Genomic DNA, 23,011 nt, shown 5'->3' on the forward strand with positions numbered 1-23,011 from the left:
CTGGTAAAGCTGGAAGAATACAGGAATGCTGGCAGGTGTAACTTATTATGGGAGGAGTCGGAAATGTTGCTGCAGAGGAAGACTGGTACTGGGATTTAAACCCAGATACAAGCAGACATGCTGAGGCTTTTTGGGACCATGCAACTTTAGGGTGCTCCCTTTTTGCCCTGTGGCTTAGGAAGCAGTAGAGACTTTGCCTGGAAGAAAAAGAGTGAAAGGATTCTTGCTGGTGGGCCATGAGAAGGTGCCACATGGTTTTGGATTAACTGGAGATCGCGATGGTGACATAGTTGATAGGATGAAACTGAGGGGCTGCCTGAACCACAGACTTCTATTTATTTTCTTGAGATATGATGCCCCGGACTGGGCAAAGGGGAGAAGGAAGGACTGTGCATTTGTGGGTATTCTAAAGGACTTTAGTATTTTTAAAAATATTTTTTAAAGATTTTATTTATTTTTAGAGAGGGAAGGGAGGGAGAAAGAGAGAGAGAAACATCAATGTGCAGTTGCTGGGGGCCGTGGCCTGCAACTCAGGCATGTGCCCTGACTGGGAATCGAACCTGTAATGCTTTGGTTCGCAGCCCGCACTCAATCCACTGAGCTACGCCAGCCAGGACAGGACTTTAGTTTTTTTAATGAAGGCATTAAGTCATTATTCTAAGTCTGTATAACTTTTTAAGTAAATAATCTCTTTCCTTTTCTCTAATCTCTGGCATTGAGAGATGTCTTTCCCCAGTGGAGGGCAAGGCAAACCTAGTATTGGGGGGGAACCCCAGAGCACAAGGGAGTAATTCCATTCCTTAATAGTATATCATTTGTCCCCCCACCAGGTCTGTTCTGTAACACAAGTAAATTACATAAAAGTATAAGATTTGAGAAGGAAGCAGTAAAATGCCTTCAATTTCATAGAACAGCATTGTCTATATACAAATCACCACCAAGCCAATGAGATTCCCAAGACCACTTACCATGCTCCTCTCTCTCTCATTCTCCCTCTCACTCTAGCTCTCTTCATCACTCCCCATATATGTATATGTATATATGTGGGGAGAAATTATATTTTTTTACAAGGGAGGAGGTCTTTCATCTGTTTGCTTCACTAATGTATCACCGGTGCCAAGAAAAGTACCAGGTAAGTGGTAAACACACTGAATAAATACTTGTTGAATTTAAATGATTTAGTTATTGTTTTAAAAACAACATGATAATAGAAAGGAATAGTGTTATCCTCCCAGAGAGACTTGAACTGATGAATGAATTACACCAACTCCTATTATCCTGGTGTTCTTTTGCTAGGAATCATTTTTACAAGGCTCTAAAGTTAATTATAGCTGCCATGTTGAGTACAGACTGCTGGTATTCACAACAGTGCTGAAAAGTGGTCACAGGGAGAAAACTCTCAAAGCAAATCATAGTCATAGTTTCTTCATAGAATAAACCATCTTATACTTATTGGCTCTACAATTTCAATTGGTCTTACCCATATTTTCTATTGATATTTTTCCACAGTTCAAAAAGACTGCTAAGGGGTCACAGAATGCAAAAGCTTTTCAAAAGAATGAATACTCAAATAATTTCGTCATTTCCTAAGTGGTCTTGGATATACTGAGTTTTTTAAAGACAAGGTCTCAGTCATTTTTTAGTATCTATTTAAAGACAATGTGTACACATAGCCACACACTGTGTGTATGCATATATCTGTGTGTGTGTGTATATATATATATATATATATATATATACACAAAACAAATGGATGCATATGTAAAACAAATGACTTTCTTTTCAGGTTAAGTTGTCAAAAATCTACTGCTTTGCTATAATGATCTATGTAATTAAGATTGCTAATTAATGATTTTTTTTGTATTTACAGTGAAGAGTCTCAGTGACTACACAGCAGTTACAAAATCTGTATTGAGAATGGTTGAGAAAAGAATATTTTTTGAAGAATATATATCATTGAGAATGACTAGACTTTTCTAGATGCATGCATTATTTAAGATAGAAAAGACAGTGATAAAGTTATTTGACTCTTGTCAGAGTGATGAATTTGGATAATAAAGGAAAAATATGTTAAAATGACATGGGAAATATTCAGAAAGTTTCAGCAATGTAGTAATAGAGGCTTATAAGTGAACATCAAGTATAAGTGAACAGCACGGACAAGTTTACGTTCATGTTCACAGGAAAATGTTATTTTTCCACGTGAAGCCAATTTTTCACATTAAATATAGTTCACCTGTATCATATAAAAAAATTCTTTTCAACTGACTTACACTTCCCTGACCCCTTGCCGTTAGTCCCGTTTACACTGAAATGCTTGCAAATTAAATGGCTCTTAATTGGAAGGGCACTTACCTAAAATTATAGATCTATGATTTACTGGTAGATTTATGAAGCTGACTCAAACAATGTTACTTACCCAAAGTGATAGCTGTGCTTTGGGATTATTTGTTTCATCATATCTAACCAGATATATGAAGTTATACTCTCTATTGAATTCCCAAAAGTGGTTTGCTAGACTCTGAATTTAAATTACCTTCCCTCAGGCAGATTCCAGATATCAAGTATAGGCTATAGTTTTGTTTTTAAAACCAAGACAAAACAATTTTTACTACAGAAATTGTCAATAAGTGAGGTTTGAGGGGAAAATGCCTTACAATCAAGTATTTGTAAATAGAAGGAATGAGAAAAAGTATTTTCCACAGCTCTGCGTACATGCATGCAAAACATGTCTGCATGTCTGTGAATCTGTTGGTCTCCTCTTCTTGCTGATATGCTGGCTCAGTATCTAATTCCCAGGTCTATTATCTACAATGTGGTCATCCATTTCCTTGGAATGAAAACCTGATACCATTAAAATTTACTTGTCATTCATGATATTATTTATATGGTAATCTTTCCTCTACCTCATGAGGGTTGTGTACCTTCCTTTCTGTTACATTGAGCAATTTGTTCAAAGAAGGTAAGTTTCAAATCAATTTCTTTTTAATTGAAAATAGGTGTATTCTAGCAGATATTTGACAAAAGTAGTATTAGTGGGTTTTCACTAGGTCTCTTGCCTTTTGCTGAACTGTCAGAATCTGCCATCAAATCATGAGACAAGCAATGATAGGATGTAGTTCTGTTTCATTACAGGTGCCCCGCAGTCTTGGTGGAGCGAGGGTCAAGGACCTAGGAGATTAAGCACTCTTAGAAGAGAGTTCATCTCTATGGAATTGACGACTTGTGTTTGTTGAAACTGTTGTGTCAGTGACCAGTATCCATCTCCAGGTTCCAGTGTGGCCTGGGAACTCTGCTGGGCCCCCACGTGAGGCTGTCATCCTCCTTTGTGTGGTCACCTCTCTAACTGGGGTGTGCCTGCTCCACCGATGGTGGGCTGTGTGCCCCTGGGAAGAAATGGACCTATGGCCACTCTGAGTGGGACAGCTGCATTGGAAAGAAAGCTTTCAACCCAAGGACTGTGGGTTCAATGGAGTTATATTCGACTCTCAATCCCAGGTATAGCTCCCATCAAGTTGTTACTGAACAGCACTCCAGGTTCTGCTGCTTGCCGCCACCCTCTAGGCAAAAATTCCAGAGGTAATGTTTGGTGATAAAGGAAGAAAGCCTTTATTCTAAAGCAGTTACTGCAGTCTATCAAGTCACAGCTTTAATCACTTAAGCCTATCAATTAAGGCTGAACTCTAACATTGGAGTTCTCCTAGCTTTTCCCTGTTATTTTTTAATTATGTTTTTTCCTATGAGATTAATTTACAAACTAAAACAACATAAGATACAAAAGGTACACCATTTCGGAAGAATGGCTGGCTTCTGCCTCAGGGTCTGTTCCCTCTAGAACACCCAAAGAATAAGCCTGCCACCCTCTGCCAGGCCAGCCTGATCCTAGGCTGTCCCTGGAGTTCCTTCCCGTAGAAAATACTAAATTTTGCAGGCAGCTGCAGCAGGAAATGCAGGCAGCTGCAGCAGGATCATCCAGGCATCCTCGAGGAAGAAGCGCCTGAGCCTGAGAGGCTGCTCAGGAGCCAGAGCACCAGTCCTGTCTTTATTTCCGTTGGCTCTGGAGGTGTTCCATTTCCCAGCCAATCCCACCCTACACTGCCCACAGTTGCCTCCACAAACTCCTCCTAGGGCCCTTCCCTCTTCACCCCAGTGATCTGAGTTATCTTGATCAGATCTCTCTGTATCAAAGTAATGTTAACCCTCTATTGCAAAGGGGGCTCCAAATACAAAATCCACACTTTAACTCAATCAGATCCAGTTGTTTTTTTTTTAAGATTTTATGTATTTATTTTTAGAGAGAGAAGGGAGGGAGACAGAGAAAGAGAGAGAAACATCAGTGTGTGGTTGCTGGGGGTCATAGCCTGCAACCCAGGCATGTACACTGACTGGGAATTGAACCTACGACACTTTGGTTCACAGCCCTTGCTCAATCCACTGAGCTATGCCAGCCAGGCAGATCCAGTTTTGATTCTTCAAATTATAGGATAATTGGTTAATGCTGCCAATGCTTCTTCCTGTAATGCATACATTTTTTATTATATTTTTTAATTAAATTTATTGGGTTGGCATTGGTTAATAACATTATATAGGCTTCAAATGTACATTTCTATGATACAAGATTGGTATATTGCACAATGTGACCTTCACCCAAAGTGAAATCATCTTCCATTACCTTATATTTGACCCTTTCACCTTTACTCCCCTCCCACCCCCTTGTCCCCCATAACCACCATATGGATATCTGTATATATGAGTTTTGTTTTTCTTGTTTATTCATTGTTGCTTTCAGTTTAATATCCCACATTTGAGCGAAATCATATGGTTCTTAACTTTTTCTGTCTGAACTTGTTCACCCCGCTTAGTGTTTTATTCATTTAGTAAATGATTTAGTAAAGTAATAATTATTAATTGAATGACCACAAAGTTCTAGGTAATTGTTAGGGTGGCTGGTGATGTGAGCTGTGAAAGAATTCACCAAGAGAAGAAAGTGCAGAGAGCAAAGGTTTTGTTTACTTTTCAAGAAGGAAAGGGGTTGGTGTGAAGGGACACACAAGCCTCAAAGTGCAGGGGCTTCCAGTTTGTATTGGGTGATAAAGGGAAGGAGGGTGGAGCTGGGAGTCATGACAATTAGTTGTAAATCAGGAGGTTTCAGGCTGACCATCAGGCTTGAGTTTGTTTTGCTGTTTTCTTTGGGTTCAGGGTCTGGGTGCTGGGGTCTGTTAAAGACTGTTTGTGTAAGTCTTAAAGCACCTGCACGGAGGATGCTTTCCAGCAACCTCCCCAGTCTGAGGATGAAGAGGCTCAGAGACACAGTAGTTAATTATGCCTGACACACTCAAGGGAAGAGAGGGCCACCTCTGGTAAAGAGGGCCCGAAAGGAGCTTTTTCCTTAAAAGGTCTTTCTTTTTTTTCCTTTTAGTACCCCCTCTGGTTTTAAGTGGATTTATTCTTAATGACCTGGCCCAGTTCTGGTTCTGGGGAGTAGGGACAAAGTTCTCTTCTTATAGCTACAGCCTGAGTGTTATGGCCATAGAGTTGTCCCTGCCTGTGAGTCTGGATAAGGGCTATTAAGAGGGAGAGGGTGGAATTGGACAGCAGGAAAGGCAGGAGCCTTTGCTGGAGGTCATTTGTGAAGGGCGTCCCCTAGAGCCTGAATGCTCTGGCAGATAAAAGATGTGAGGTATTGCAGGAGATCTGGCCCAGAAGCCAGGATAAAGAGTAAAGCTGTGATGGGTCCAAGAAAAGGACTTAGCCAGGAAAACCAAGAGCAGATATTGTTTTTTTTAAAGTTATATTTCTTTGATTATGCTATTGCACTTGTCCTGATTTTCCACCTTTTCCCCCTATGCCCAGTACCTCCCTTCCCTCCAGCAACCTCCCCCTTTAGTTCATGTCCATGTGTCCTGCATATAGGTTCTTTGGCTTCTCCATATTATATTATTTTTAACCTCCCCCTGTCTGTTTTATGCCTACCTATTATACTTCTTATTTTCTGTAACTTTTCCCTCTATTCACCCCTTCCCCTCCCCACTGATAACCCTACATGTGATCCCCATTTCCATGATTCTGTTCTTGTTCTAGTTGTTTGCTTAGTTTTTGTTTTAGTTTTTTAGATTCAGTTGTTGATAGTTGTGAGTTTGTTGTCATTTATTGTTCATAGTTTTTGATCTTCTCCTGCTTCTTAGATAAGTTCCATTAACATTTCATATAATAAGAGTTGGTGATGATGAACTCCTTTAACTTGACCTTATCCAAGAAGCACTTCATCTACCCTTCCATTCTAAATGATAACTTTGCTGGATAATGTTGGATGCAGGTCTTTGCCTTTCATGACTTCAAATACCTCTTTCCAGCCCCTTCTTGCCTTCAAGATTTCTTTTGAGAAATCAGCATATAATCTTATGGGAATTCCTTTGTAGGTAACTCTCTCCTTTCCTCTTGCTACTTTTAAGATTCTCTCCTTACCTTTAATCTTGGGTAACTTAATTATGAGGTGTCTTGATGTGTTCCTCTTTGGGTCCAATTTGTTTGGGACTCTCTGAGCTTCCTGGACTTCCTGGAAGTTTATTTCCTTTGCCAGATTGGGGAAGTTTTCCTTCATTATTTGTTCAAATAAATTATGAATACCTTGCTCTTCATCTTCTCCTTCTGGCACCCCCATCATTCAGATATTAGAATGCTTAAAGTTGCCTCAGAGGTTCCTAAGCCTCTCCTCATTTTTTTGTATGTGTGTTTCTTCATTCTGTTCCAGTTGGATGCTTATTTCTTCCTTTTGTCCCAAATCATTTATTTGAGTCATGGTTTCCTTCCCTTCACTGTTGGTTCCCTGGATATTTTCCTCAGTTTCACTTTGTGTAGCCTTTACTTTTTCCTCTATTTTGCGACCATATTTAACCATTTCTGTGAGCATCCTGATTACCAGTGTTTTGAACTCTGCATCTGATAAGTTGGCTATCTCCTCGTCACTTAGTTCTATTTGTGGAGTTTTGATCTGTTCTTCCATTTGGGCCATATTTCTTTGTCTCAGTTCACCTGTTATGTGGTAAGGGGTGGAGTGTTAGTTATTCTCCAGGGCAGGGCAACCCTCTTTCCTGCATTGTGACACTGTCTGTGGGGTGGGGTAAGAAAGGGAACAATTCTGCTTGCTCTACTTTTGTCCCACTTTCTGTCACTTCCCTTGCTCCCCACAAGTGGATTGTGCTCTTTAAGGTGCTGATTCCTGGGTGGGTATATTTGTGTATGTTTTAGGACCCTGTGGGTCTCTCCAACAAACTCTTCTGTGAGGCTGGAAGTTTTTCCCATTGCCACAACCCCTACAGATATTTTACAGCCTAGGGTCTTAAGCTTTCAGTTTTCCAAGATGAAACCCTGGGTTTTGGGGTCTGTCTCACTCCCCGTTGTTCCTCCTGGCTTATCTCAGGGCGAATGTGGGATTGCCCCTATGGTCTGTTGCCTTACCTTGCCTCCTGTTTTCTCCACATCATCTGCCCATCTCCACCCCTCCTACCACTCTGGATGAATGTTTCATTAACTCCTTGGTTGTTGTACTTCCATGCAAATGAGTTTCTGGCAGTTCTGGTTGTTTTTTATATTTTAAATTGCTTGTCATCCTTCTTTTGATTGTACAAAGAATGGAAGCACTTCTGCCTACACCTCCATCTTGTCCGGAACTCCCTAATGTTCATAGGTTTGGTCTTCTTATTTTTCTTAAATAAGTCCTTTTAACATGTCACATAATACTGGCCTGGAGATGATGATTTTTATCTTTACCTTGTCTGAGAAGCACTTCATCTGCCCTTTCATTCTAAACAATTGCTTTGCTGGATAGAGTAATCTAGGTTGTATGTCCTTGATTTCCATCACTTTGTATAGTTCTTGCCAGTCCCTTCTTGCCTGCAAAGTTTCTTTAGAGAAATCAGCTGAGGCTTATGGAAACTCCTTTGTAGATAACTCTCTGCTTTTTTTATTGCTGCTTTTAAAATTCTCTCTTCATCTTTAACCTTGGGTATTTTAATTATGATGTGCCTTGGTGTGGTCCTCTCTGTGTCCAACATGTTTCAGACACTCTGTGCTTCCTGGACTTGTATGTCTATTTCCTTCACCAAAGTAGGGAAATTTTCTTTCATTATTTTTTCAAATAAGTTCAATTTCTTGCTCTTCCTCTTCTCTTTCTGGCTCCCCTATGATTCAGATGTTGGCACTTTTGGAGGTATCTCAGAGGCTCCTTATATAATCCTCATTTTTAAAAATTCTTATTTCTTCTTTCTGTTCTGGTTGAATGTTAATTTATTCATTATATTCCAAATTGTTGATTTGATTCCTGGCTCCCTTCCCTTCATTGTTGGTTTCCTGTGGATATTTCTTTATTTTACTTAGCATATCATTCATTTCTTTCTTTATGTTGTAGCTGTATTCTGTGAGTTTTCTGAGCTCTGATCACAGTGTTTTGAACCTGTACCTGATTGGTTAGCTATCTCCATTTTGTTTAGTTGTTTTCTGGTGTTTTGTTCTGTTGTTTCCTTTGGGTCCTATTTCTTTGTCTCAGCTTGGCAGCCCCCCTGTGTTTGTTTTTGTATATTAGGGAGAGCTGTTTTGCCTCCCTGTCTTAGCACACCTGTTAAGTTGTATGGGGTGGTGCCTTAGGTAATTGCCAGGTGGTGGTAACCAGTTCACAGCTTTGTGGCTCTGTGTGGGAAGAGGCCTCAGAGTGAGGACAGTGATATTCCTGTCTTCTGGAGGTTTGACCTGCCTCCCCCTTTTCAGTCACTTCACCAACTTCACATGTGCCACTGGTGCTCTTCCAGCTTTTACCCTGGTGGTGAATCCGGGTGTGGGTGTTTTTGCATACATTCTAAGTTTGTGTGGGTCCTTTAAACAGACTCTCCTGAGAAATGGCTCATTTTTTTCTCCTTCCCCAACCTCCACTGGTTTTTACAGGCAGAAGTTATGGGGCTTTATCTCCCCAGCACTGGAACCCTTGGATGTGCAGTCTGGCCTGGGGCTGGGATTGCTCACTCCCAAAGTATCCCTCCTGATTTTTATCTACCACACATGAGTGTGAGACTGCCCATTCCACCACCACCACCCCCTCTCTGTCACACTGCATCTCCTCTCCACACTGTCTCCTTGTTTCTACCCTTCCCACCCATATGGATGGATGTGGCTTTTTTAAATTCTTGATTGTTTGACTTCCATACAGTTCAATCTTCTGACTGTTCTGAGTGTTATTTGTTTTGAGGGGAGTTGTAATTCTTCTTGTAGTTACATGAGGAGTTGGAGTATCTACCTACGCCTCCATCAGGACTGGAAGTCCCAGATAATGGTTTTAAAGTCCCACCGGTCAAATCCTCCTGATGCCCCCTCCTTATAGATGGAATTCTTTACCCCTGTAGGCTATGCCCCTTAGTTTGATTGTAAAGAAACAGCAGTCTTTGATAAATATGGCACAGGTTCCTCCTTGGTTAACTGTTGGTAAGTCTAGAGCCCATCTGTTCTGTAGGACTACTACCGCCAGTGAGGTGGTTTGTTCCTCTAGGGTACTAATTTGGTAGGGTAAATGAATTATTTGTTCTATCTAAAGAAAGATGGTGGATCATGAAAAGGGAGTTTAAAAGGCCCCCAGTGCCAGCACCAGTTTGGGCCAGGATACCCATTAGTCTCACTGTAACTAGGCCACCTCTTTTGACTTTTGTGGATTGCGAACATATGGGAAAGGGTATGTTGTTATAGAAAAGGGTGGCTTTAGGAATAATATAAATGAGAGTGCATGTGCCTGTCCAGTTAGCTGGCAAACAGAGATAGGCCTTATCTCAGCAGAGAAAATAAGTGTGGCTTTGTGAGTTTATGCAAGTATCTATAGCAATGGTGAAGTACGGCTAGGCTAGGCTTGATGAGAATGCCCCAATACCTTTGTGGGTGATGGCTAGAGCTGTCCCAGCTAGTGGGGGAAGACAGGCAGTGTGAGCTGGGGTGGAGGAATCACTGAAGGCCCAGCTGAAGGAAGGAATGGTAGGGTCCCAGCCTACAGCATAGTTTTGGGGAGTGGATAGCATTCTGCAGTGAACACATTGTCCTGTGTTATGTGAATGACACTGAAAAATCATGATATTTAAAGGGACGGCTGTTATTGGGGCCAGGGCAGGTAGAGGTTCCAAAGTAACAAGCCCATGCCCAGGTGGTGGTTCTATTGGGTGGTATAGGGATATAGATAGAGTAGAAAGGAGACTTGTAGTAGTAAGTAGGGCTAGTTGATGTCACGGTATCTAAGGAAACCCATGTTCACCTCTGGGACAAAATAAAAGATTGCTTAAAGACCTTGGAATTGTTGGGGAAGGATCCAACTGGAGGTCCTGGCCTAGTCTCTGCTTGGCCAACAAGATGAGGAAAATATACATTCTGGGAAATTAAAATGGGCTTATGAGTGTAAATGCCTGAGAGATATGTGATCTACCGTGGGCTGACCCATTTATTAACAACCCATGCAGGTGGATCTAAATAGGCTGGGACTGGGTGGGTTTTCAGTTGACTCTGTTCTGAAGTAGGGACAGGAATGGCTAATAGTCCTTCCCTAAGTGAGGTGTAGGCTCAGATCCAACAATTCTTAGAGGGCTGAGTGGTTTCATTATTTAGAATATTAAGAGTCCCCTGTACAGCAGGAAAGTAAGGATTTTGGAGAAAGGCATCATCTGAGGAGAAAATATCAGGAGAAGGAGGAGAGAGAGAGCGATTATATATGGCTTCCAGCAGGGACAAAGGAACCTGCACCTAGGGCTGTAAGCACTGCTGTAATGACACCCGTGATAAATAATAAGGAGGGGGATGAGGAAAAGAAGAAAAATTATGATGTAGTAATACCAGAGCTACATTGAAGTATAGTTTATAAGGGACTCAGGTGTCTGTCTGCTGGAGCCTGGTGAGCCAGAGCTTGGTGTTGGTCAGAGTTTGACTGGAGCACAGAGGCAGATTCAGAGCTGGAGGTTCAGGCTTGCCTGCAGGCCGATCTGTGTTTTTTAGGCAAGAGAGATGGATCCAAGATGGAAGCCCAATGAGTTTTGCAGCTTTGAGTTTTGTAGGAGTAGTAAGGATGACCTGTACCAAGCCCTTCCTAGGAGGCTGAAGTGCTTTGGTTTGCCCAAGGAGGCCTCTGAGTAGGACCCAGGCTGTAAAAGGCTGGGCTGTGATAAATAGGTGTCTGCATATCGGAGGAGGGGATGTCTGGTTAGCTCCAGGACTGGAAGGCAATTACCTCGAACTGGAGGTGAGGTGGATATGAAGGGAGATAAAAGTGCTGGGTGGATATACATGAGTTCAAAGGGGCTGATGAAGAGAGGAGCCCTGGGGGTGTTCGGAATGTGGGACTGCAGAGGGAAGAAGCTCCATTCAGCTCTGATCAAGTTCAGGTGAGTTTGGTGAGTTGTTGTTAGAGACTACAGTGTGTATTTTCAATCTTACCATAGGATTGGCAATGCCAGGTAGCTTGTAACAGATGTTTAGGACCTGGGAGATTCGTTGGGTGATCTGGGAGGTAAAAACTGTACTGTGTCACTCTGGAGTGAGGTTGGAAGTCCAAACCAGCTGATTATAATGCAGAGGGGGACTTTATTGACCTCAGACACCTATTCAGTAGTGGCAGAGAAGCCTTCTATCCACCGGAGAAAGTGTCAGTAAGAGTGAGTGGGTGTTTGTGTTTATGACAGTGGGGCATGTGGGTGAAGTCTAGTTGCCAGGCTTGTCTGGGGAAGTATCCCCACAGCTGGTGACTGACCTGTTGGCAGATGCAGCAGTCTTTGGTGATTTCTTTAGTTTAGTATGTAAATGGTCAGAGTGTAGGAGGGGGAAAGGAGTACCTTAAGGGGCCAACAGCCAACGTTGAAGGAGTTGTGCAGATGCCATAAGGTGAAGGTCTCCTGGAGTTGAGGCAGAATCCACAGGATCCAGCAGAAGTAAGGCCTGCTTGAGTGTGGATGATAGGGTAATAATATGGGTGTAATAATTTATAGTTTTCATTTTAATATTTCACCTAAAATGTCATATGGTATGCTTGAGTGTGATATCATTGTGTTACAGAATTACATGCTTATGATTTTGTAATAAAAGATTTTGTAACAAAAAAGGGGTGTTATTTTTACTGGACCCTGTATTTTCCTCCAGTGTACACCAGGGTCCCTCCCAGGTGGCACCCAACTGAGCGTGTCTCAAGATTTTCTTGGGGGTCTAGCTGGTGTTTGTCCCAACAGTGAAAGAAGGGAGAGAGCCTGTGTTGCTGGGAAGAGTAGAGAGGCTGGTAATTTGGCTTTCTGATCTGCCCCATTGTTTCCTAAGGCCTCAGTGGACTGAGTGTGCTGCTGTGCCTTGCAGTGAGTAATAGCTGTCTGGGCAGGCAGCTGTGCCGTTGGAATAAGCTCCAGGATGAGGTTGGCATGCTTCACAGAGGACCCTCGAGTACTGAGGAGGCCCTGTTCTCTCCAGATGGCAGGGTGAGAAGGAAGGATGCGGTGAGCATATTTAGAGTCCGTGTAAATCTTGATTTTTAGGCCCTTTCCTAGTTTACAACTAGGGCCTTACAGGCCCTAATGTGGGCAATGAGCTCAGCCTTTTGGGCTGAGATGTTGGGTGGTAAGGGGGAGCTTTCTACTGAGTGGTAGTAGCTATTGCACATCCTGCCTTCCTCTGTCCATTGAGAATATCACTGCTGCCCTCTATGAACCAATTAGGTCAGGTGAGGACAGGGGAGTATCTGAGAAGTCAGTGCGAACTGCAGTGGGTGCTCTGGGGCCTCTTTGAAAAGTGTTCAAGAGGAGGCTGTTGGGGATCTGGAAGCAGAGTGGCAGGGTTCAGGCCTGTGCAGGTGGAGAGTGTGACAGAGGGATTATTTAGGGGTAAGGTCTAATATTCAGTAATGTGGCTGGAGGTGAGGAAATGATAAGCTATGTTATAGAGGAGATCAATAATCTGATGTGGTTCATGGCCCGGATTGCCTGAGCAGTTTGTCAAATGCTTACTAAGAACGTGTCTCTGGGAGAGACTCTCCAGTTTTGTCAGCAATTGCAGAGTTAATGTAGGAGCAGTAATGTGGCTGGAGGATGTAGGATAAATGTTGGATAAATATTTCTCTTTGGTCTTTTAAAACTAATAGGCTTCCTCTTTGAGGCTCGAAGCTTACCAAGCCTGCTGTTTCCTTCAGTTGTTCTCCTGACTCTCTCCTTCCATGTAGAATGAAACATGTACAATTGGAGGCTTGTGCTCTGTTTTTATTTTTTTCTCTTCTCATCACCTTCTTTTATTAACTTCCTCTAATTTGTTCTCCACCATGTATCGTCTTCCTCCATTGCCCTCTCAAAGTGTCTTAAGTGACTGGGATATGTGTCCTCTTGCCAATATAATATGCAAAACATAAATTTTATTTTATTTATTTTTTGAAGTTGTTATTTATTTTTAGAGAGATGGGAAGGGAGGGAGAAAGAGTGGGAGAGAAACATTAGTGAATGGCTTCCTCTTGCACGCCCCCTACTGGGCACCTGACCTGCAACCCACACCTTTGCCCTGACTGGGAACTGAACTGGCACCCTTTGGTTCACAGGCTGGCACTCAATCCACTTGAGCCACACCAGGCAGGACACAAAACATAACTTTTAATAATATGCAAAAATAGCTTTTATTTTAATTTATTATTTCTTTATGCTTTACTAAATTTATTGGTTGGCATTGGTTAATAACATTGTATAGGTTTCAAATGTGCAGTTCTACAACACATCATATTTTTATTGTGTTGCGTGTTCATCACCCAAAGTCAAGTCTGCTCTTAATCAGTATTTATATCCCCTTATACTTCCCTGTGATGCTCCACCTCCTCTTCCCTCTGATGATCACCACTGTTGTCTGTGCCTATGAAGTTTTGTTTTACTTTGTATTGTTTTGCTTAATCCCTTCACCTACTTTACCCAGCCACACAGTACCCCTCTGCTCTGAAATTTGCCAGTCTGTTCTCTATATCTATGAGTCTATTGCTCTATTGTTTGTTGGTTTATTTTGTTCAAAGGTTTTACATAAATGAAATCATGTAGCACTTCTCTTTCTAACTGGATTATTTCATATAGCATAATATCCTTAAGGTGCATCCATGCACCTTACCTTGCATCTATCGCAAAAGGTAAGCCCCCGTCCTTCCTTCCTTCCTTTTCTTTTTTTTTGTAATGGCTGAGTAGTACTTTTTTACTCTGTAAATGTACCACAGCTTTATTATCTGCTCACTAGTGATGGGCTCTGGGGCTGCTTTCATATCTTGGCTATTATAAATAACAATGCCATGAATCTCGGGCTTCATATGTTCCTTTGAATCAGTGTTTTGGGTTCCTTTGGGTAAATTCCCAGAAGTGGAATCACTGGGTCATAAGTCAGTTCCATTTTTAATTTTTTGAGGAAACCCCACACTGCTTTCCACAGTTGATGTGTGCTCACTGACCTGCAGTGATCACAGAACACTGTGAATGGCTCGTTGAAACACGAGAAAAACACACAGAGACAACCAGGTCCTGTTGAGGCAGGAGGTAGTCAGGAAGGAAGCTCCCGAGGCCCCGCAGGGCTGAGGTAGAAAACACCTATACATGACAAAGACCCCCTAAGACGGGTTGTTCCTGTTTTCTGGGACAACTCTGAATCATAGAATGCGCCTGCGCGCTACCCCTGATTCATTATAATATCATTATAATGAAATAACATTGTGGGACTCCCTTCTCCAGTAGCCAATCAAGAAAGTCATGGGAAACCACGCATGCGCAGTAGCTTTGAAATCCAACTCCTTGTACCTGCGCAGGAAAAGCCCGCCAAAGACTAGCAGGGGGGCTTCTGCCTCTATAAGAATAGAATCCCCCAGCCCACGTGCCCCTTTTTTTTCCTCTGCTCAGAGCTGGCTCACTCCCGTGTCCTGTGGTGTGTACTATCACTTAATAAACCTCCCCTCTTTCTTTATGCTATAAACTTTGTGTGTTCGGTTCAATTCTTTGTCCTCGATCACTAAGAACCTGGTTACCTGTGCACACCTGTGCACACCTGTGACAGTTTTTGGCGAGCCAGCTCAGGAGAAGACACCGGAGTGGTAAGCCCCCCTTTGCTGCTCTGACACCCGGGATGCCCTTTTCCGTTATCACCTATTCTGTTTCGGTGACTCTGATGTTCCGTGATGGAAGGTCGGCCGCTAATTTGCGGGCACAGGTCGGGCAGTTAAAAGCCACAAGGGCGCCCGCCGCTTGAAGACTCCTGTGATAGGATAACTTGGATGCGGAACGGGGTTAGCCTTAGTCCCCGCCAGGTACAAGAAAATGTCCGCACAACGGTCAGGCACACTGTGGAAAGCACAAAACACTGCCCCCACCCCCGCGGCCACTCCCCCAGCAGGCATAGTCGGACCTTCCAAGCGGGATATCAGTCACCACCGCACCTGCACTGTGACTTCCTTTTGCATTCTTTTCATCAGGCCCACGGACAGTCTTTTATGCTTTTCCTCCCCAACTGACTTCTGATCTTTATACCTTCACTCACACCCCACTTGCCTTTTTATGTATGAAGGGTTCCTGCTGTCTTTGTACTAAGATATCTACCTTGGGGTCATTGTTAGGCTAGCGCTAAGTACAGTTGCAGGAATGAGCCACTCCCATCTTTGCCACGTGTATACTATCATTGTAAGCAGCAACATCGCTCAGAACTGCACAACAGGTACCTGCTGGTCGCTGGTTACTAGAATGGCTGCATAGAGCCACTTTTACCTAATTAATTTGAATTTGGAATTCTAAGGTGGTTTACTTGTTTCTATAAGGGTATTTTAATTTTCCCCTCTCAGTTCATTGTCCCTCCATGAGATACGCCTCCAGTATGAAGGGTGGTGATTTAGACATCGCTTGAGGTCCCTTCTGGGAGATTTCAGACGCAGGTACAATTTCTTAAAGCTCTGGAAAATTACATAGAATATTTAAGGGTCTTCTTTGTGATCTGGAAAGGAGTCATTTTATAATAAGGTCATCTTGGTGCTCCTCTTAATGGTTTACAGGGCCAGAAATTATTTTTCTAGTAAGGCACTTCCTTTGCCCCAGATCTTAAAGCTTACAGGAAAATGAGGGTCCCCGTAGATGAAGAATACAGAAATGGAAATGTACTAGGGCCACAAGGGTAGAGTCTGGGATTTTCAGGATTATAGGCAATTGCTCAAGAATGCAGGACTGGTTCCTTCCCAATAGTTAGAGACAAAAGTAGACTGTGGTGATTCTCTCAAGTCTTTTTCGATTTCTGTCGGCCGACACTCACTAGGATTTCTTTCGCCAGAGACGTCTGGTAGTTCGGTGGGATCCCAGGGGACGCCCTGTGGCCCACTAGGAAGCTCCTGAGGCAAGAAAAGGGGGGACGCCTCTTGATTGCAAGGGAGTATTTTTCTCACTAGAATCTCTTTCGCCAGAGACGTCTGGTAGTTCGGTGGGATCCCAGGGGACGCCCATGGCCCACTAGGAATCTCCTAAGGGCAGCAAAGAGAGGGACGCCTCTAGTCTGCAAAGGAGTATCTTTGTGTTTCTTCTCTCTTAGGATCACCGCAGTCGAGATGGGAACTACATCTTCCATCCCTTCCAAATCACCATTGGGTTGCATTCTTAGCAACTGGGATAAATTTGACCCCAAAAATTTAAAAAAGAAGAGATTAGTTTTCTTTTGTAACACTGTTTGGCCCCAGTATAAATTAGGGGGTGGAGAGATATGGCCTGAGAATGGGAGCACAAATTATAATACTATCCTACAGCTAGATCTATTCTGCCGGAGGGAAGGCAAATGGTCTGAAGTTCCTTACGTGCAGGCGTTTATGGCTCTGTACCGAGATCCCTCATTTTGCTCCAGCCCCACCCTGACAAAACCTACAGGCCCAAGTGTTGATCAATTAGAAGATACCCTCCTTAGCTCCCCCACCTGTCTCTCAAGGGAGATTAAGGGAACCCCAGAGTTCTGAAGTCTCTGCCCCTACCTTAGAGGGAGCGACCTCTCCACCACCTTATGCTATGGATAACCTAAAGCCACCAGCTGAGGAAAAACCCAGCCCTGCAGGACATACTAGAAGTGGCGCTTCTTATCTCCCTACCACCTCTGCACTCCTACCCTTGAGGGAGGTAGCAGGCCCTGAAGGTGCTATAAGGGTACAAGTGCCATTCTCTATAACTGATTTACAACAATGTAAAGACAGGCTAGGGAGTTTTTCAGAGGACCCTTCACGTTTCACTAGTAATTTCCAGACTCTTACTCTAGCATTTAGTATGTCGTGGAGGGATTTGTACATAATTCTGACCACCTGCTGTTCCCCAGACGAGAAACAGCGGATCTGGGAGGAGGCTCGTAAGTATGCAGATCAGCTGCATACCCAGAACCCTGGCACTAACCAGCCAGCTGCCCAAGCTGTCCCGGACCAGGAACCTAACTGGGAATACAATACTCAGGCAGGGATCCGGAGTAGGGATGCAATGATAGATTGCTTACTGGCAGGAATGAGAAACTGCATCAAGAAACCTGTGAATTATGAAAAGGTTAGGGAAATCTTTCAGGGCAAGGAAGAAAACCCAGCTCTCTTCAGAAACAGACTAGTAGAAGCCTTCCAAAAATATACAAACTTGGACCCTTCATCCCCGGAGGGTCGAATCTTGATAGGGCAGCATTTTATAATTCAATCTGCCCCTGATATTCGCAGGAAGCTTCAGAAATTACAAATGGGCCCGCAGACCCCCTTAGATCAGCTCATGGATACAGCCTTTTCAGTCTTTAACAATAGGGATTTGGAGGAAAGAAAACAGGGAAAGAAGGAAAGGGAGAGGCAAGCAGAGCTCCTTGCACTAGCCTTTAGTAGTGCCATTGGCGGAAACCAGCCCCATCAGGGGAGCTCGGGAGGCCTCAAAGGAATCAGGGGCAAAAGGATCAGACCTGTTATAAGTGCAAGCGCCCTGGACACTGGTCAAAGAACTGCACTCAGCCACCTCCGAGGCCCTGTCCTCTATGCAAGAACTTCAGTTCTGATCCCTGGCACTGGAAGGTAGACTGCCCCCGTTCCCATAGTGGAAAGGGGTCATCTCCCAAGGCCATGGCTACTCTTGAGGACTGAAGGTGCCCGGGGAACAGGTCGGCCCCAGGGAATACTCATATTCCCATCTCTACCGAGGAGCCCCGGGTAACTCTAGATGTGGCAGGTAAGAAAATCGACTTTCTTGTTGATACAGGGGCCACTTACTCTGTCCTTAACTCTTACTCTGGACCTCTTTCCTCCAAATCAGTTAAGGTAATGGGGGGTCGAAGGAAATCCTAAGGCATATTTTTTATACATTCCCTATCACTTGCCAATTTGAGAGTCGAATATTCAAACACTCCTTTTTAATTGTTCCTCAGTGCCCTATTCCTCTGTTAGGCCGGGACCTTTTAGCTCGGATGGGAACCATCTTGTTGTTCCCTGAAGTGCCATTTGAGTTAAGTAAGGTGATGATAATCAGTAGTGTTCGAAATCAGGAAGAAATCCCAAGTTCAGTTCTGGATGCAGTAAACCCACTAGTTTGGGAGTCAGGGATTCCTGGAAGAGCAAAGACTGCATTACCGGTTAAAATCCAGTTAAAATGAAAATGTCTTTGTTGTTTCTATTAACCATTCTCTACTCGCCTGCACCCTGTGTAACGGAATGGGATGAAAATTTTCTAGTGAATGCTTCTCGAACCTTAGCAGCAGGAGAAAACCTGGCCCAATGTTGGATATGTCATCCTAACCCGGAAACTCCTTCCAGATATAATACTCATATAAAAGCCTACCCAATAGCTAATGAATCTTTAATCAGTGCTTTGAATTCCTCTGCCAATTACACGTGTTCCTCTTTTTCTTTAAGAGTCACATGGGAGCAAAATCCTCCTTTGTGTTTCCGTATGACCCCACTAGAATTAAAGCCATTTAATTACTCCAGCACCTCTCTTAAGTGCAACAGTACGATGGGATGTACCCCATGTTATAATAATACTCATACAAGGGCCATTGACCCATTTAAAGCCCTGGCTTCTCTTTCAAGTTCCAGCTTTCTAGAGAATCTTTCTGAGGAAGAAATTTTCAAACCTTTAAATTGGTCACATATAGTATGCTACCCGAATTATGATTCTAACTGTATTCCTAATAGTACCCATTGTTGCTTTGACAAAACTCACAATGCAGATACAAACGATACTTCTAAATGTGTTACTTGGAAATTAAACCAATCTCTTCAAGGAGTATTAGCAAAATTTCTACCACCTCCTGCAGGGGGGAAAGATCAAGGAAATAACTTAGGCCCTTTTAAGGACTGCCTTTCCCCCCTTGCCATATGCCCTCCTTAACAAATATAACTCCACTAATGCCACAGTTATTGCAGCACCCCCGGGGCTCGTCTGGCTATGTGGGACTCCCAATAACTGGCTAACGGATCATTCAGAACTTCAAGAAGCTATTGCTTATACTCATCTCAGCAACTCTAAACATGGGGGTGACTGTACCTTAGGGACCTTGGCACCCCAAGACCTTACTGTTATAAATATAACCATGGGTCCTGGGAGTCCATCTCTCAGCAGAAAAAAAAACGAGCTTTTGGTCTAGTAGTGGCTGGAGCTGCTGCCACTATAGCCGCTGCAGCCCCCTGGGGAGGCTTTGCCTATCATGAGGCCACTCTAAGGGAACTCACTAAGATTATAGAAGAAATCTCCAAAGATACTGCTGGTACTCTAGCTGGACTCTCAAGATCAGTAGACTCACTGGCAAATGTAGTCATGGATAACTGCCTTGCCCTTGACTATCTTCTAGCAGAACAAGGAGGGGTATGTGCTGTTATCAATAAAACCTGCTGCACCTATGTAAATAACTCTGGAATGATCGAAACTAACATAAAGAAAATTTATGAACAGGCAGAATGGCTACATAAGTATAATCAACAGGGCCAAGGGATTAAGGAAGCCCTGACCTCCTGGTTCCCTGGCTTAACATGGTTATTACCCTTCTTAGGGCCCTTAATAACACTGCTGGTTTTACTACTTTTAGGACCTTGCTTATTTAATTTACTTGTTAAATTTGTTTCTTCTAGACTTAAGCAGTTCCACGTCAAACTGATGACGCTCCAAGGTTTCCAACCAATCCCTGAGAACGATGTTGAAGCTGACCAACATACAGCATCTGCGGTGGCCTCAGGAATTCCTCTTCAACCCCTAGATAGAATAGGGCGAGAGTTCCGTGGTTCTCAATAGGCAGGGTCTACTGTCCAATCTAAGCCTGAAGCAGCTATGGAAGACGGATCTTCATCCTTCAACAACCCCAAAAAGATTTTTGAGAACCATGTCTCTCAGGGGGGAAGTTGAGGCAGGAGGTAGTCAGGAAGGAAGCTCCCGAGGCCCCGCAGGGCTGAGGGTAGAAAACACCTATACATGACAAAGACCCCCTAAGACGGGTTGTTCCTGTTTTCTGGGACAACTCTGAATCATAGAATGCGCCTGCGCGCTACCCCTGATTCATTATAATATCATTATAATGAAATAACATTGTGGGACTCCCTTCTCCAGTAGCCAATCAAGAAAGTCATGGGAAACCACGCATGCGCAGTAGCTTTGAAATCCAACTCCTTGTACCTGCGCAGGAAAAGCCCGCCAAAGACTAGCAGGGGGGCTTCTGCCTCTATAAGAATAGAATCCCCCCAGCCCACGTGCCCTTTTTTTTTCCTCTGCTCAGAGCTGGCTCACTCCCGTGTCCTGTGGTGTGTACTATCACTTAATAAACCTCCCCTCTTTCTTTATGCTATAAACTTTGTGTGTTCGGTTCAATTCTTTGTCCTCGATCACTAAGAACCTGGTTACCTGTGCACACCTGTGCACACCTGTGACACTGTGGGGAAGTAGGGACAGAAAGGGCCACTCTCTCTAGTGGAGAGTGCCTTGTTTCCATTCCCAAGCAGATTTTTATTAAGAATACAGACTTAGTTTGTGGATTCACAGTCTGGCAGAAAAGATCAAAGGAAGTAGGTGACTTTCAAAGGTGCAGACAGAACCCCCACTGTGATTCTGGGCAGAGTTTGGAGTTTTAACATTTGAAAGGACTAACAGGGCTCAAAGGGCTAGTTTTGGTTCCCTGTCTGTGCCTTCAAATTCTAAATCAATAACATCCTCCAGCAAACAGATCTCACAGGATCTTTCATATTTTATGTCCCAGGCCTGATTACCCCGGAAGTCTGCTGTCCCTGGTCTGAGCTGCACCATCCCTGCTATTTCCGCAGGTCTGAGTCAGGCAGAGGAGACAAAGGCAGCCAGGAAACTTGGATTTTTCACATCTAAGAACAAAGACTCAGGCTTTGACAAAGCCAAGGGGGCAGGGGTTGATGTCCATCACCCCTTCATTTCCATAGCCCCGAGTCTCTTCCCAGAAGCCTCCTTATGATCATGCCTGTCTTAGGCGATTCCCTCCATGGGAAATCTTACCCATCATTGGCTAACTGACCAAGCCTAGGAGGCCAGGCACAGAACAGGCAGCGTTCATGCCAGGGAAATAAGTTTTGTCTCCTTAGTGGCTCCTGGTCCAGAGGTTTCTCACTCAGCCTAAGTCACGGGGGTTACAGCTTCCTGAGACCAGGCAGGACAGTCCCCAACACACAGTGGCTGCAACAATCAGTATTGTCAAAAATATGTGTGAGGGTTTACTTTTCTCCACATCTTTGCCTGTACTTATTGTTTGTTGATTTGTTGATAACAACCATTTTGACAGATGTGAGGTGATATCGTGTTTTTAATTTGCATTTCTCTGATAATTAGTGACATGGAACATCTTTTCATCAGTCTGTTGGCCATCTGTGTGTCCTTTTGGAGAAGTGTCTATTCAGGTCCTTTGCCCATTTTTAAAAATTATTTTATTGTTGCTCAATTACAGTTGTCAGCATTTAACCCCCTCCCCACCACCACTTCCCATTTGCTCATTTTTTAATTGGTTGGGGTTTTTTAAGCATTTTTAAAAGATTTTATTTATTTATTTTTAGAGAGGGAAGGGAGGGAGAGAGAGAGAGAGAGAGAGAAACATCAATGTGTGGTTGCTGGGGGCTGTGGCCTGCAACCCAGGCATGTGCCCTGACTGGGAATCAAACCTACGATGCTTTGGTTCGCAGCCCGCACTCAATCCACTGAGCTATGCCAGCCAGGTAGTTGTTTGTTTACTTGGTGTTGAGTTTTACTAGTTTATAAATTTTTTATAGTAACCCCTTATCAGATAGATCATTGGTAAATATGTTCTCCCAGTGAGTGAGTTGTCTTTTCATTGAGTAAGTTGTTGACAGTTTCCTTTGCTGTGCAAAAACTTTTTGGTCTGATATAGCCTTATTTGTTTAGTTCTTCTTTTGTTTCCTTGCCAAAAGATATATATGAGAAAACATATTGTTACAAAAAATGCTTGATATTTTACTGCCTATGTTTACTTCTAGGATTTTCATGGTATCAACACTTACAATTAAGTATTTAATCCATTTTGACTTTATTGTGTGTGGTGTATGAATGTGGCCTAGTTTTATTATTTTACAGACATCTGTTTAATTTTCCCAACATAATTTATTGAATAGACTGTCTTTACCCCACTGTATGTTCTTGCTTTTTTGTCAAATATTTTTTGACCAAATAGGTGTGGTTTTCCTTCTGGTACTCTATTCTGTTCCATTGATCTATATATCTGTTTTATGCTCTAGAATTCATTATATTACTATAATGAAACTTTTTTGTCACAAATATTTTCAAAATGCAAAACCAAATAATACACTTTACCCCATAAATGAGTGATAAATGGATAAGATTGAACCTATGACTGTGATATTTTGAGGACTGTCAGTCACACATGTGTTATAAAAAAATCTAGACATCACCTCAAGGAGAAGTAAGAGATGTGCATGTCCCACCAGAGGTGACCATCATGAGTGGATTGGTGGCTCTCTCAGGGTCCACTGTTCTCATTCTGTTTGTCTGTCTCTCTC

Source organism: Phyllostomus hastatus, unplaced genomic scaffold (assembly GCF_019186645.2).
Source record: "Phyllostomus hastatus isolate PE091 unplaced genomic scaffold, TTU_PhHast_1.1 phas_scaffold_55, whole genome shotgun sequence".
NCBI lineage: Eukaryota > Metazoa > Chordata > Mammalia > Chiroptera > Phyllostomidae > Phyllostomus > Phyllostomus hastatus.